This window comes from Rhinatrema bivittatum, chromosome 1, assembly GCF_901001135.1.
Source record: "Rhinatrema bivittatum chromosome 1, aRhiBiv1.1, whole genome shotgun sequence".
Lineage (NCBI taxonomy): Eukaryota > Metazoa > Chordata > Amphibia > Gymnophiona > Rhinatrematidae > Rhinatrema > Rhinatrema bivittatum.
This window is the reverse complement of record NC_042615.1, coordinates 781,536,254-781,550,740: the sequence shown is the minus strand read 5'-3', so window position 1 is coordinate 781,550,740 and position 14,487 is coordinate 781,536,254. Positions and strand designations below refer to the sequence as shown.

General features: G+C 43.9%; 2 long non-coding RNA genes and 2 other non-coding genes across 6 annotated transcripts; 3 read left to right on the top strand and 1 right to left on the bottom strand.

The window, feature by feature from the left end:
- Window positions 1-1,318: 1,318 nt before the first annotated feature.
- Window positions 1,319-5,057, bottom strand: LOC115077889. Its single transcript, XR_003852998.1, has 3 exons — window positions 4,805-5,057; window positions 2,965-3,170; window positions 1,319-2,096 (listed from the first exon to the last, which is right to left on the bottom strand). It is a non-coding gene; the product is annotated as an uncharacterized LOC115077889 (long non-coding RNA).
- A 72-nt stretch (window positions 5,058-5,129) lies between these two features.
- On the top strand, window positions 5,130-14,487 carry LOC115077879. 3 transcript variants are annotated; one of them, XR_003852995.1, is made up of 5 exons: window positions 5,564-5,578; window positions 6,061-6,224; window positions 6,377-6,429; window positions 6,526-6,566; window positions 14,452-14,487. It is a non-coding gene; the product is annotated as an uncharacterized LOC115077879 (long non-coding RNA). The 3 variants fall into 3 exon arrangements; XR_003852994.1 differs by lacking the exons at window positions 5,564-5,578; window positions 6,061-6,224 and adding an exon at window positions 5,130-5,232; XR_003852996.1 differs by lacking the exon at window positions 6,061-6,224 and having other exon boundaries at window positions 5,554-5,578.
- On the top strand, window positions 6,110-6,175 carry LOC115082786. Its single transcript, XR_003854275.1, has one exon. It is a non-coding gene; the product is annotated as a small nucleolar RNA SNORD58 (small nucleolar RNA).
- Window positions 7,279-7,344, top strand: LOC115082789. Its single transcript, XR_003854278.1, has one exon. It is a non-coding gene; the product is annotated as a small nucleolar RNA SNORD58 (small nucleolar RNA).

Below are 14,487 nucleotides of genomic sequence, written 5' to 3'. Positions count from 1 at the left end.
CTCAAGCAACTTACATATCATCTAGAAGGCAACACAATTTTGGACCACTGCCACTTTGGTTTCAGGCAAAACTACAGTATCAAGACACGGCTAATCTCAACTGCTACTATATTATTCACCATGGCTTTATTGCCGGCACATCTGCTATTTATGCAACTTGATATTTTGTTTTAGATTTAACTTTTTATAATTTATTTAAATTTTCCTCTTTTATGTAGTTTTTAGCTGTTATTATTTTTAACAAAACAATGTATTTCCTGTGTGTTTTAACTTGTAAACCGTTGCAAAGGCATGTCTGATGTAACGGTCTAGAAATGCTAATAAACTAAACATCTTACATACTCAACTTTACTAGATCTGACTGCTACCTTTGATACCATGACACCACCTATCCACAATAACAACTAGGAGAGGTTTACGTCCTCTCCTCGTTTAGATCATATTTGTAAGACAGAAGTCAACTCCAGATTGATAACAACATATCTACATGGGCCCCCATAGGGCTCAGTGCTTTCATCAGTCCTATTCAACATTTACCTGACTTTCCCCTGCTCCCTTCTCTAAACTCTGGGGGCCGGATTTTAAAAGGGTTACGTGCATAAGTTATGCGCGTAACCCTTAAAAAAGCCCCTTGCGTGCGCCGAGCCTATTTTGCATAGGCGGTGTGTGCAAGTCCCGGGGCTTCGCAAAGGGGGCGTGTCGGGTTGGCGGCACGAATTTCAGGGTGGGGTGGGAGGTGTGCCGGGGGCGTGACACTGGCCCGGGGGCATGGTCAAGGCCTCCGGACCAGCCCCCGGGTCGGGTGATGGCGCGCCAGCAGCCCGCAGGCAGGCGTAACTCTGCCGACAACGGTAGGGGTGGGGTTTAGATAGGGCCAGGGTGGTGGAAAGAAAGTTCTCTCCGAGGCCGCTCCAATTTCGGAGCGGCCTCGGAATGAACGGGCAGCGCACGTAGGGCTCGGCCCGCGCAAGGTGCACCCCCTTGCGCGTGCCGACCCCGCATTTTATAAGCTACACGCGTCTCTTATAAAATCCGGCGTACTTTTGTTTGCGCTTGGTGCGCGAACAAAAGTGCGTGCAAGTTTATAAAATCTACCCCTGGGTGTCTCATACTGACTCTATGGAGCCGATTTTCAATGTTTCTTGCCCCTGGCAAGGCACCTCATGTTTCATGTCAATATGCCTATCCACAATAAAAGCCTTGCTCTCACACAACAAACTCACTCTGAATCTTAACGAAACAAAGTCTTAGTCATTCTCTAGTGGAGGCTAGGGAGACAGCATTAAAAAAAGTTGAGATCTGGAACTATGGGTAAAACAAAGAGGAAAGCTGAGCACTGATGCACTACTATTAACCTTAGAATTGATAAGCTTAAGCAGGGAAGTGGGTGGTTGGAATGAGAAGAAGAAAGATCTATCCCAATTGAGCAGCACAATAGTTTCAAAAGAGTTTATATACAGGTAATAAAATTAAGCAATGACAACAGCTATATCTGGAAAGAGTGGGAAAGGGGACAGGGGATTATGTACCAGCCAGGTTCCTCTGCATGTCTGCACACTGATAGTGAGCTAGCCCAAGTTTTATTTTATTTTTAACGCAGGATACAAGGATTTTAATCACCAAACCTGAACCTGACTGAATTTAATCCCAGAGTGCTCACATTTTAAAATGTGATACTGAAAATGAAGTAATAGGAAAACTTTTATTCAACAGCAAACATGTTACACATTGTAAATCTCTATTTATCTCACCAGCCAAATATACCTAAAGATGTTTCTATTACTTTCTGAGAATTTACAAGTGAAGAAATAGAGAACATGGAATGGGAGAGAAATGCAGAATAAATAGATTTGTTAGGCATCCCTTTTTTCAACATTTTAAGCAGAAATATGCTAAACCCCTATCTTCAATTGGAGGGGAGCCTGTAAAATAATCACAACGTATTTTCACTCTCAGAGCAGCAATATTAGTCATGGAGGGAGCAGTCTTTCAATCTATTCTTGGAAGTGTGAGAAATCTGCTTAATTGGTCTTTTTGTCCAAAACTTCTGCAGGTCCATTTCTAGCACTTTCATGAGCTGGTTCAGTACTTTCAAGCTGAAAGAGAAACACACACATCAGTAAAACACCACTCTTTAAAGTAGCAGTATTAGCTAAGTTTCTCTGTATTGCCTTGCTCATTTCTTGGCTATATCATGTTGTCAGTGCTCTTTCACAAATTTGCTTTTTTTTTTTTTTTTTTGCATTAAATTTCTTTTTACAGTCATGTCCCCATTTTAAAGACTCTCCTGGGTCACTTTTCAGTCATCTATGCTGTATTTTCACTTTATCTATAGCAACATAACAGCTGCATGGGGCTCTGATGATGGTTTGCTCTTCAGCTATCGGTGCTGCATTCACACTTTGTAGCAGTTTAATACCTACCCTGGGCTCTGATCAAGGGCCTCACGAATGATCCCCAACCTAATTGGACTCATAAAAGCAGTAGTGACTTAGAGATGCTTTCAAAAGCTTTTATTTTGGCCCTGGCATTTTCCTCCTGCGTTTTTGGGCTTCCAGCTCAATTGGAACTGGACACTATCAGCGATATGATTAAATGAATAAATTTCTAACACTAAATTTCATAAGAGTTTTCTGCTTCTGTGGTTTTCAGTGCTTTATGATGTATTTTGTTTGTTTTATTGTTGTCCAATATTACTGATGTTACATTGTATCTCTCCAAGAGTACCTTTGGACAAAATATTAAATAAATAAATGATACATGGATTGTGGCACTAATCCTCAGTAACAATCAAGGCTGCTTCTTAGCTTCCATTGGAAAAATTTCTGGGCCCATCTTTCATGCCACACTCCTATGAACTATGGGAGAAAACTGCAAACCCCAGCTGCCAATCTGCATGTTTTGTCCATAATGTACTCCAAGCCTCTAGCATTCTATGTCCTTTGTGGAAAAGAGCATCTTTACCTTGTAAGTTCCATTACAATCCCCTTTGTCTTGGTTGTGATTCTGTTGAACATTTTGAACAGCTTTCCTGGGCCATATGCGGTTGATTAATGGACCAATGAAGGGGTAGAGATATGGTTCCAGGAATTTCTTATACACCCAGAGCACAATTGGAATGACGATGCAAGGAATGCACACCATGATGGCAAGATTAGAACTGATGAAGTCTGCATTCACAAAGAAACAAAATACTCCATGACAAAATGTGTTCAAACTACAGGAAAAAAAAATTGGCTTCTTGTGCATTAATACTTTTCAGGTATTTATTTATAACTTTTTTTTTTTTTATACCGAAGTTCAAGTGACAGGGTTACTTATCATTCCGGTTTACATTACAACAAGTAGAAAATAATGACAACAGTGTCTTACAATGAACAAGGAGATGAACAACTTGGAGAACATAACTAGGAAAAAGAACAATGTGTGCAGTTACAAACGAATTGGAGTTAAAGGGTAACAAGCTAAAATAGGAGGGTAATTAACTAATGGAGGGAGGAAGGGGGGGGGGAAGAAGTTACTGTAGCTAAGTAACCATAAACTTAGGTCATGGATAGCGATAGTCTGTGACAGTCTGTGGAGGCAATAGTCTGTGACAGTTTGTGGATGTTATGGGTGACTCAAGAAGTTATGGGAATGCTTGACCGAACAACCAAGTCTTGAGTCTTTTCTTGAACTGGTAGGGCAATGAATCAGTCTGAGCTCAGGAGGAAGCAAGTTCCATTGTTTGGGGCCTGCAGTGGATAGAGCTCTTTTCCTTAAAGATGATTTAATGGGAGGAGCTTGCAGAGTGCCTTTTTGTGCTAATCTTAGCGGGCGGGATGAAGTGTGAAGTTGAAAATATAAAATAAGAGAAAAACAGACAAGCACATTAGATCATGAGAAAGTCATTTTGAAATATTAATTTTTCAATTTTTTATTAAAAAGATTATAATCTGTGATCTCCAGGATTTTCTGGTACTGTGAGAGGTATACTTCTGCAGTGAAGTTTTTCTTATGTTCAAAACATGGAAATGGTCTTGCGACAGGATATATTGTTATTTAAATATATCAATATATCTTGTCTTGCGACAGGATATATTGATATATTTAAATATCTCTATCATCTCCCCCTCACCCCATCTTGCTTCTCTTTTGGGGAATACAAATATAGGTCCTGATTTCTTTTAATTTAGACCTCCTTAATTCAATAGTTAATTAACATGGTTCCTCACACTGAGGAACCATGTTAATGTTACCGTTATTTCTCTTCTACTTCTTGTTACCCTCCTCCCAGTTTGATTCCCCTATTAAAATGTAATTTCCAAGTTTAACCAGTTTTGCTGTAAACCGGCATGATGTCCACAACTAATGTCGGTATATAAAAATGTTTAAATAAATAAATAGAAGGGACGTTGAAGGACCACATATCAAGATATAAAGCTCCAAGGGGACAGATTCAAGAGTAACACGTATTATGGCTTTAATGTGTGCAAATCTAATCACATGCATATCCATTACAGGTTTCCTGAAAACCAAATTGGTCAGGTGTCTCTCTCTAGTACTGGGCTAGGAACCCACTACCTAAAAAGATACAACTTCAACGAACATGACACCAAACTAATAAAACAAACCATGTCATTTCGGATGAAAAGTCCTCACATCTGCCGCTGGAGAAAGAACTTTGCATAAGAACAAGAAAAATTAGGTAAATTATTTTGGGTTACAGCTATTTATTTACAAGGACGACGATACTCAGAAATGCCTTGTTGCCGTAGACCAAATTAAATGTTGCATCGAATTCAACGTTTGAAGTTACACGTACCACACTTGTTCAATTTCTAAAGTTAATTTTCTGATGGGTCTTGGAAGAAAGTGGGAACAGGGAGAAAGCGGGATGTCTCTCTTCACTAGATGTAACGAGGAAGACAGGATCTCTTCTTCTTCGCAACAGTGAAAAGGGGTATCCTGTCTCAAGATACCTTCTCTTGCTTATCACTTCGGACTCAAGGAAACGACAAACGAGGACTCCTCTCTCCTTCGATTATCTGACTATCCTGTTGTCCCGCAGCACTTCCTATTTAATGTTTTGTCAGAAAGCCGCTTCCGCCCATGTTACCGGAAGTCGGTTATTTCTTCCGGAACAATGGCTGCTCTCGCGCAGGTCGGTAGGAGCCGGGGCATCGCGAGAACTGCCGGCACTGATCCCGCTCCCAGAATGCTCTGGGGTCCCTCTTTCCTGCGCGGCCTGAGGTGAGTCTGGTATGGTGTCCTACGTCTGACACTCAATCCGAGGAATATTTCCGGCATCACGCAATTAAGAGGTTCAAACGAGGAAGAAGCAGCGGGACGGATGCCTTAAAACACCGCAAAGTGCAGATATGGAGTGGGATTCGGCATCGTTGCAGTCAATAAGGCAAAACGGGGCGGAGATTGAGCAGTGACTGTACTAGGTGGCCGCAGGGCCGGGGCTTTAGTGATCGGCGAGAGAGAGGAAACCCGGTGCTGGGTCGGACTGCGTTATCCGCCCTGGGAGGGGGCCGCGGTGGATAAATCCCGTCGGTCTGTGCCGGATTTAGGCAGAGATGGAGAGTCTGAGGTTGTGTAGGCCGTACCTGGAATCCGACTTTAATCCTCGCACTTTCCTCCACCAGTTGGGCTGTGGTTTCTTTTTGATCATTCTCACCATCGAGGCTTTACAAGCTCCGGGCTGGTCTGTAGATTTCTGTTGTTAAAGCTTTGCGGTGTTTCATAGAGATACAGGACAACGGTGATCGTGATAGATAAAATGGAATATCGTACTTTTTGCTGCTTGATTTTTTTGTGTGCAAGCTCTTTGCAAGTTGCATGCAGGCCAGATGGGCCTCGTTGTCGTCCTGTACCGTCGTATTTTACATCCTGAGCAGGTATTAGAGCTCGAGGTGGCAAGGCGATCTTGAGTGGTTCAGGGCATGTATACAGCAGCCATGGTCCCTTGTAGACTTGGCATGTCCGAAGAGCACATTTTGCATGACAGTTACTAGTTTTCTTCTTGTTTTAGAGGCTTGTACTTTTATTTGACTCATAAATATGTTTTGTTAGATGTTCTACACAGAATTAATATGGAAGCTTTTGAGAGAGTGTTTTGTGGCTGCAGTGATGACTTGCTTAGGACACCTTTGGATTAATCATGAAAACAAATTGAATTCTGAGCAGCTACTTCTTCATTGGAGGATGACTAGTAGAAGAAATGTATGGTTGTCTAGGTCAGTATTTTGAAAGGTCAGGGGTTGGGAGAAGTTTATTGAATATGAGAAGCTCTCATATTAAATTGTGCAAGTCAGATTTTTTTTTAATTTATCTGGTATTCTAATTGTTTTGTTCATTTTTGAATAGTTACATTTTTTACTTCCCACAGTTAATCTCCAAAAATGGTCCGCTACTCGCTTGACCCAGAGAACCCTACCAAATGTAAGTAGAGGCAACATTCCCAGTATGCTTCTATACTAATTTACAGTGAGTGTGAGAATTGGGGCAACCTAACCTTACTGTTGTTTATATTGACAGCATGCAAAGCAAGGGGTTCCAACCTTCGAGTCCACTTCAAGGTATGTCCTGTTTGGCTTTTTTTTTTTTTTTTGTTCTAAAAATTGAAAAGCTTGTATCAGTAGATATTATTATATAGCATACAAGAAATCGGTCCTACCCACACCAATCTTCCATAGCATTTTTTCCCCCAACATTTCAGTTTGAAGATTTCAATAGTTTTATTGGCCTAGAATAAACTGGAGTCTTTGTAGGTTATACTTTTTTAAAGGGCCAAGAAAAACTGTTATCTGAAATTTCAAGACCTCCGGTAAGCACTATTTTTAGTGGTCTTTCAGTCCCTAGTCTAGGACTTCCCAAATCTTTCCTGGTGACCTCACAGCCAATCAGGTTTTCAGAACATCCACAGAGAATGCACATGACATGCATATTCATTGTGGATGACCTGAAAACCAGACTGGCTAATGGGCACTTCAGGGCCAGCTTAAGAAAGACTGGTTTAATTTATCTGAGGTCTTGAAACCTCAGGTAAATATAGCTTTTTTTTTTTGTTGGTTGGTCTTTTAAAAGATATCACATCTTACAAAGATGATAGTTTAGAGAGAGAAATTACTACTTAGAATGAATGGAGGTTTTTCTGATTCAACACACTTTTAAGATAGGAATTTAAAATAAGTAAAGGTTAAGTGCCCCAAAACCTTCCTGAGGAAAGTGGGTTTTCTTAAAATTTTAAGGTTTAAAAAGTGGCTCTGTAGGTGAAACAGCACTTTGTGGTTGCAATGATGACTTGCTTAGGACACCTTTGGATTAATAATGAAAATACTCTGAATTCTGAGCAACCACATCTCCAGCAGTGCCAAATATGTTTAGCAAATACAGATTGCCACTGAGATGAGTAGTGGAGCTTGATTGAACTCAAGGTAGATACTTCCCCCATCAGTTACTAAAGCAAGGTAGCATGGAAGGGAGGGGTGCTGTATGACTCAGATTAATTTGGAGTAGGAATGGAAGATGCAGAGGAGGCCTGAAATTTTGTGTTAGCCTTATAAAAGGGTCTGGTACACAATTGAGTTTCTTTTCATAATTATTATTGAATTTTAAATTAGTACTTTTATAGGTTTGTTTGTTTTTTTTACAGTGTATGTTGGCTTTCCAATTCTGTGCTGTAATTTTTTATTGTATTTTTTTCCCGAGGACAAGCAGGATGGTAGTCCTTACACATGGGCAGCTGTAGTTATCACCCTGCCCCCTAGGCAGAGTCCGTCAGTCTCTTTTTTTTTTTTTCCTGCGGAGCCATGTGTTTTACAGTATTGAGCTTTGCTCTCCTCACAGTCTTGAAACTGTTTTTTTTTTTCTAGAGCTGCAGCTGTTTTTCTCTTTTACCTTACCATAGTTTTCTTTCTTTTTTTTTTTCTTCCTCTTTCCACTGTCTGCCAGCCGCATGGCGGCCCTTAATTGCTTTGCAGCCTGGCAGCATCTAATACTATCTCTTATTAAATAAATACTCCACCTGCAGTTTAGTATCTGTACTCTCCTTGCTCTGTTTTTTTTTAACTTTTGTCAGGTGCTGGCAGGACTGACAGAATGCAGTCAGTGTGTGATCCATGTAGGCCACTGAGCTTGGGGACTTGCCTGAGTTCTACCCGGGCAGTTCCATGTTGTTTCACCGATCGATCGGCATCGATGGTGGTTTTGGACAGTGACGAGATTGAGGACCACGCCATTTGGGGGGGGGGGGGGGGGGGATGGGATGTGGAGAGGCCATCCTTCCCACATTCAAAGGAACTAGTCTGCCATTGAGCGCCGTGGTCCCCTCAATGCTATCAGAGCCGCCCTCAATGCCATCGACACTCTCGATCCCATTGAGGTGTGTGGCTGCCCTTGAGGCCAGTGATGCCATTTGTTGCCGCCCTTGACGATGGCAAGCACCATCGATGAGGCACTGGGAATGCCACTAAATGAGGCCATCGACCACTGGGGCTCCTGAGCCCTCGAGTGCCACTGAAGCCCTTGGGCAATGGGTTTCGGCGAACTTGGTGCTATCGAGCATTGGGGTTACCAGCGCCGAGGCATCCAGGTGCAGTGGTCTGGTGCCCTCAAGGCTCCTTTACATTGTCCAGACAGGGCATTATGCTACCCCATCATTGGCCTATGGTTATTTGGCACCATGGATGCTGATGATCTCGGGGGGGGGGGGGCATCTGAGGCCCCACCTGGCTTAATGCACCATTGGTGCTAATAAGCGCTAGGTTTGCTGTCAAAGCTATCGTTAGCCATAGTCTCTGGTGAGGGACACCATCGAGCTTGCAGCATCGATGCCCTCGGATGTATAGTTGAGCTGAGGGGAACTGCCAATGGTGCCAGCAGTCAGTGGTTTCTCTGGGCACTGGTGATGTGTGTTGGGGCTGCAGAGCCTCTGCCTGCAGGCGCCCCTGGCATTCTTAGCACCGTGGGGTCCATCAATCCCTTTGCACACTAGGGTCTCTATTGGTGCTGCTGGGCTGTCGATATCCGCAGGTGCTTGAGGCGCCAGGGATGGCACTATATACCTTTGAACTGGGCAAGACATGGTCAAGCTCTGTCGAAGCCCTGGGTGCAGCATCATTTGGTGCTATTGATGCGTGCCATCATTGGTGAGCATGAGAGCACTATGGGTGCCGTCACCATGGTGGGCAGCAGTGGACATGGTTGGATGCCACAGGACACTGCCGCAGAGCACCATGGGCACCATCGGATGCCATGGATTTTGCTGCTGCCATTCCATGAGGGAAATGGTGGTGAGCAATTTCGAGTACTGTGTTCTGCCTCTTGGAGCGTTATCGGGTATGGGTGGTACCATAGGGCGACGCCATCCACCACCATGCTATAATCGGAGCTCCAGTGGTACTGGGGATGCCGTCATCACACTGTTCCTGTTCACTCCATTGGGATTTAGTGCGACAGTGGAACGCAGCATGTGTGGTCGGGTATGGCAGGGGTCATCTACTCCAAATGCATTGGGCGCTGGCAGGCAGCATTCTCTCTTATCAGTGCAGTACACAGCTATGCCAGGGTTCTGCCATCTTCGTGTCAAGGTATCAGTCTCATCTGTTCTGGACCATGAGGTGCTAGGGAGCATTGGCGAGGAAGGCGCCATCACACACTCTTTGATTGCTTTTTGGCAGCCACAGACTCAACAGGTGGTGCTCTTTCCTTGCTGTGCCCTGGGATTCTGTTTACAAGCACAGTGAGTAGGTTCGTAGATGTGCCGCCATCCATAGGATGGGATACCACTGTATGAGTACTGGTCGGTGTACTTTTACTGTGGAGGGCACTGTTCTTCCAGTTGCTTTCTAGTGTGTGTGTGTGTGTGTGTTTGTGTTTGTTTTTCCCTCAGGGCAAGCCACAGGACTGACCTAAGACTGTGTTTCTAGTTGAACACCAATGGTGTGGATACCAGGAGGGTAGTTGTTATTTATTTATATACTGTCAATCTGGGATACAAACTTGGCAGTTTACAATAAAATTAAAATATAAATACATGGCATATAGTTTGTCATATATTAAAATCTAAATAAAACCACATCAACAATATGATAAAATGTAATTGATAATCAGATTTCAAGCTATATTCCATCTTTATTGACCTATAACTGCTATCCTTTATCTGTGACCGAGAACGCGATGGCAGATAGCCTTTGTTAAAGAGCTTAGTGTCTGATTCCAGTCTCTGTTCTACTGGCATAGTATTCCAGAGTTTAGGTCTGGCCAAGCATGCCCCCTGAACAGTGGGAATTTGCAAAAGACCTTTATTAGCTGATCTTAAAGATCTGTTGGGGGTGTGGAGATGCGTTTAGCCATTCTACGTTATTATAGAGAGAGTTATATATGATCGTCAGTGTTTTATATTGGGCTCTAAATCTGATCGGGACCCAGTGTAAAGATTTTAGGGTTGGTGTAATATGTTCATATTTCTTACCACCTGTAAGGACTCTTGCTGTCACATTCTGTAAAATTTGAAGTGGTAGTCCAAATAGAAGAGAGTTAACAGTAGTCTAATTCACTGAAAATCAGTGTTTGTAAGACTGTTCTAAAATCAATATGAGGTAGTAATGGTTTTAATCGTTTAATATATTTAATTTGTGATAACCATTCTTTATTTTTAGATTTATGTGTTTTTTTCATAGAGAGCTTACTATCGATTATAATACCCAAATCACGCCCGTGATCAGATAATTTGATTTTTGTTTGATCATTTAGGTGTTTGGCGTTGGGGATACGCATGGTATTTTCCTGTTCGAGAGTTTAATGCTTGAAAAGTAAATTTCCAGAATTTGTAAAGAGTGTTCAATTGATGTATCTATTGGGATACAGAATTGGATGTCATCAGCGTAGATGAAATAGTTAATACTCAAGCCTGATAAGAAATGACAATGTGGGCACATATATATGTTAAATAACATAGCCGATAGTGCTGACCCTTGTGGTACTCCTATTTCTATTTGAAATATTTCAGATGTGCACCCTTCAATTCTTATTTTGAATGAAAGATCAGTTAGGATGAAAACCATTGTAGGACATTGCCCCCTATACCAGGTTATTTTAACCTAACCATCTTGATATTATGATCTATTGTATCAAAGACGGCTGACAGATCTAGTAAAACTAGATTCCCTGTACGTACCCGGATAAGTCCAGACAGTGGGTTGAGCCTCCTGTCCAGCAGAGGGAGACAGAGAAAAACTGAAAAGGTATCCTATATTAGGACAGTGTTCACCCTGCGTCCCTTCAGTATTTCTCTGTCTCCCAGCAGAGGCAGGCAGTTGAACCTGCAGTTCCCTAGCTTTCTTTGTTTTCCACACTGTGGTGATTTCTTTCTTTCTCCTGATTGTTTCCAGGATCAAGCAAGTATTGATTAATTTCTATATGTAAAAAAAAAAAAAAAAGAATTTGAAGGAAATCAAACTTCTTGTCTATGTGAGACAGCTCTGTCTCACAGCTTTTGCAGGGTCCCAGGGGGGATTTTCCCCTTGAGTACTCGGCCTGGGACTCCTCTTCCCGGTGACCACTTGCCTGGCTTAAAGGGTTGATACTGGTGGTCCAGTTGAGCAGCCCCATCTGGGCTAGACCCCGATCCAGTGTGAGGGTCCACACACGTGGAGACCCTCCGGGGAGGGCGGGAGGGGGGGCACCATCTTGTCCGCGTGGTCGTCGGCGCCATTTCCCCTCCTTCGCCGCCGTATTGCCCACTCAACTGAGCCGTGTGCACAGCAGACTTGTGCGCACAGCAACTCGCATAACGGTGCCGGGTGCATAGCGGCCCACATAAATGGCCCGAGCGCACAAATTGTGCTGCGCGCACGTCTTTAGGCATTCCGCATGTACATCTTTGGTGCACCCGGAGCACTCAACCAAGCCTCCCGGTGCGCATTCCTACATGCACTACCCCCACCGGTCTGGATCTTGCTCACCACAGATGCGAGCCTGTGAGGGTGGGGAGCCCACTGTCAGGAACTGATGGCCCAGGGACAATGGGTCAAACAAATCCAACCACCATTAAAGTGACCGGTTCCTCTATGGAATCTCAGCAATTAGTGACTGTAACCCAACTCTCACCTGGAGAGTTGGAAGGTTTTTTTGGGATCAGGAGGCCTCAATTCCTGTTGCTTTTCTGTCCCTTCAGGAAGGGGAGATACAACTAGATTTGCAGGGCACCCCTTGCAGATCTCCCCACCCTGGACACCTGGTTGTCCACCCCTACAGTGGATGTCCTGTTCCTCCCGCCCCCCCCCCCCCCCCCCCCCCCGTTCTCCATTTCTTGGAGAAGGGATGTCACTGCTTCTGACTGGCAATCGCTCTCTGTTTGCTGCAGGATCCGAGAGCCGGTCGGCCAGTAGCGCTCTACTTAAGTCTATTTTGTGAGGCAGCCATTCCAGATTCGGTCTCCCCATCGTACTAGGTGTCTCCTCTTCGGGGTAGCTCCCTGGTGAAGATTAAGGGTTTCTACCATCCAGGGAGTCACCTTTGATACCTGCTGAGCTGAATGGGCGTTTTTCGTGGAGGACCACTATTGCCAGTCATTCTCACTTGCGGAGACCCTACCTCAGTGAGGAGGTTTCTAATCCATCTAATTGGCGAGTGTGCCTTTCAACCTATTGCCATATCCATGGCTGAGGGAGTTGGGGGACAAGGGACCCTGCAACAGAGGTGCTACTCTTTGGTTGCAGTGGCTTGCAAGCTATACTTCCCATTTTTTGTATAACCCTGTCTGTGAACAGGAAAGTCCTGGTTCATGCAACATTTGTTCCATTTACTGGATCGCATGCTTCCTTGAGGGAAGTGTATGTAATGATGGCTAAGGCATTGATATCTAGGCCAGGATGCTGGACAGTCTGTTCCAAGATCACACTGATCCTGCCCTAGTACCCTTAGGATTTCCAGGCCGGTGAAGAAATCATGTTCTATAGGGGTTTGCGGTATTTCTGCTTCCTGTCTCTTGGTGAGTGTTTCTGGATTTCTTCCCTGGGGGTGGGGTTCACTCTCTGTTTCAGCTGTTCAAAGCAGGCTGAGGGCGCTGTCTCTGTGAGTAACTCCCTACTGGAATTGGCAGTGAGTTATTTGCTTGGGGTTGAGATACACAATCTAAAGACTTGTTCTTACTCCTGCAGTCCAGCGGTTTGCCTCCTTGTGTTCTTTGTTCCTTTTGACTTCCATTGGAATGTCTAGGGGAGGGGAAGAAAAGCTAGGGCATTTGTGATATATCTTAGCATATACCTGCAAGGAAAGAGAGACACCACTTTTTCCCTATATTTTTACCAAGCCCTGGCCGATACTGCCTTAGCTTTTCTCACTTCATTGGGTTGTCCAAAGTGCCTTCCTGCTCACCTGAACTATCCTGTAGACATCCATTGACAAGGGTGCAGGGTGGGTGAGCTTCAGGCCTAACTTATCTTCCTGCTCGGGGGTTTGGGGTAGTGATCCCATTCAGGGATTGCCTTTCATCCCCCTGAAATTCTTGATGTGGTCTTGCATGATTAGTTTTGTCTGGTACATTCGCAAGTAGGGTTTGTCACAGATCCTTCCGTTGTTGCTGATTATTCTTCCAAGCGTTGCTTGGGTTTTTCTGCCCGTTGTGCCTATCAGCACACTTCTGCAGATGTATTCTGTCCTTCAGATGCCAGTGGACCACAGTTTTTTGTTTTTTTTTTTTCTAGAAAACTCTCAAAGCCTCAGTTGCTTTTTTTTAGTTTCTTTTAACACCAAAGGAAGTTATGCTGTCATCTGTTTACATCTCTAAACTTTTTCCTGTATCCAGGAGGTTCCAGACCTACTGTCGTTGAGGTTTACTGATCTGAAACCCTGCTTGTAATGTTTTCTGTGATGCGGAGTATGTTTCTTGCTGGTATTTGCATCACTCCCTGCCTTAGGTGCCTCTGCTGCACATTGGGGTTTTCTGTCTGTCTTTTCTATGGTTTTCTCTTTGTAGAACCCAACTCTTTTCCCACCTAGACCCCTTTGTGGGTCAGCTGCCTCAAAGGCAAAAGGGAGAGAGATGGTGCTTTCACCACGGTGCAGTTTCCCACTTTGTCATGCCTGTCCTCGGAGAAAGCAGAGCTGCTTACCTGTAACTGGTGTTGTCTGAGGACAGCAGAATGTTAGTCCTCACAAAACCCACCTGCCTCCCCTGGGAGTTGGTTTCTTCATGTATTAGCTATATTATGGACCTAGGGACTCTACCTGGGGGGCAGAATGATGACTAACAGCTGCACATGCTCAGTCGGGCATGTTTGAAAGTTCTAGATTCTTTGAGATCAAAGTTCTGTACTGGGCTCCATCCGATGATGTCACCCGTGTGTGAGGACTACCATCTTGCTGTCCTCAGAGAACACCTGTTACAGGTAAGCAAGCCTGCTTTATTTTTAAGTCTGCATCTCCCAAGACTGGTCTTCCTATTTATTTATTTTGTAGAACACTCGTGAGACTGCCCAAGCTATCAAGGGCATG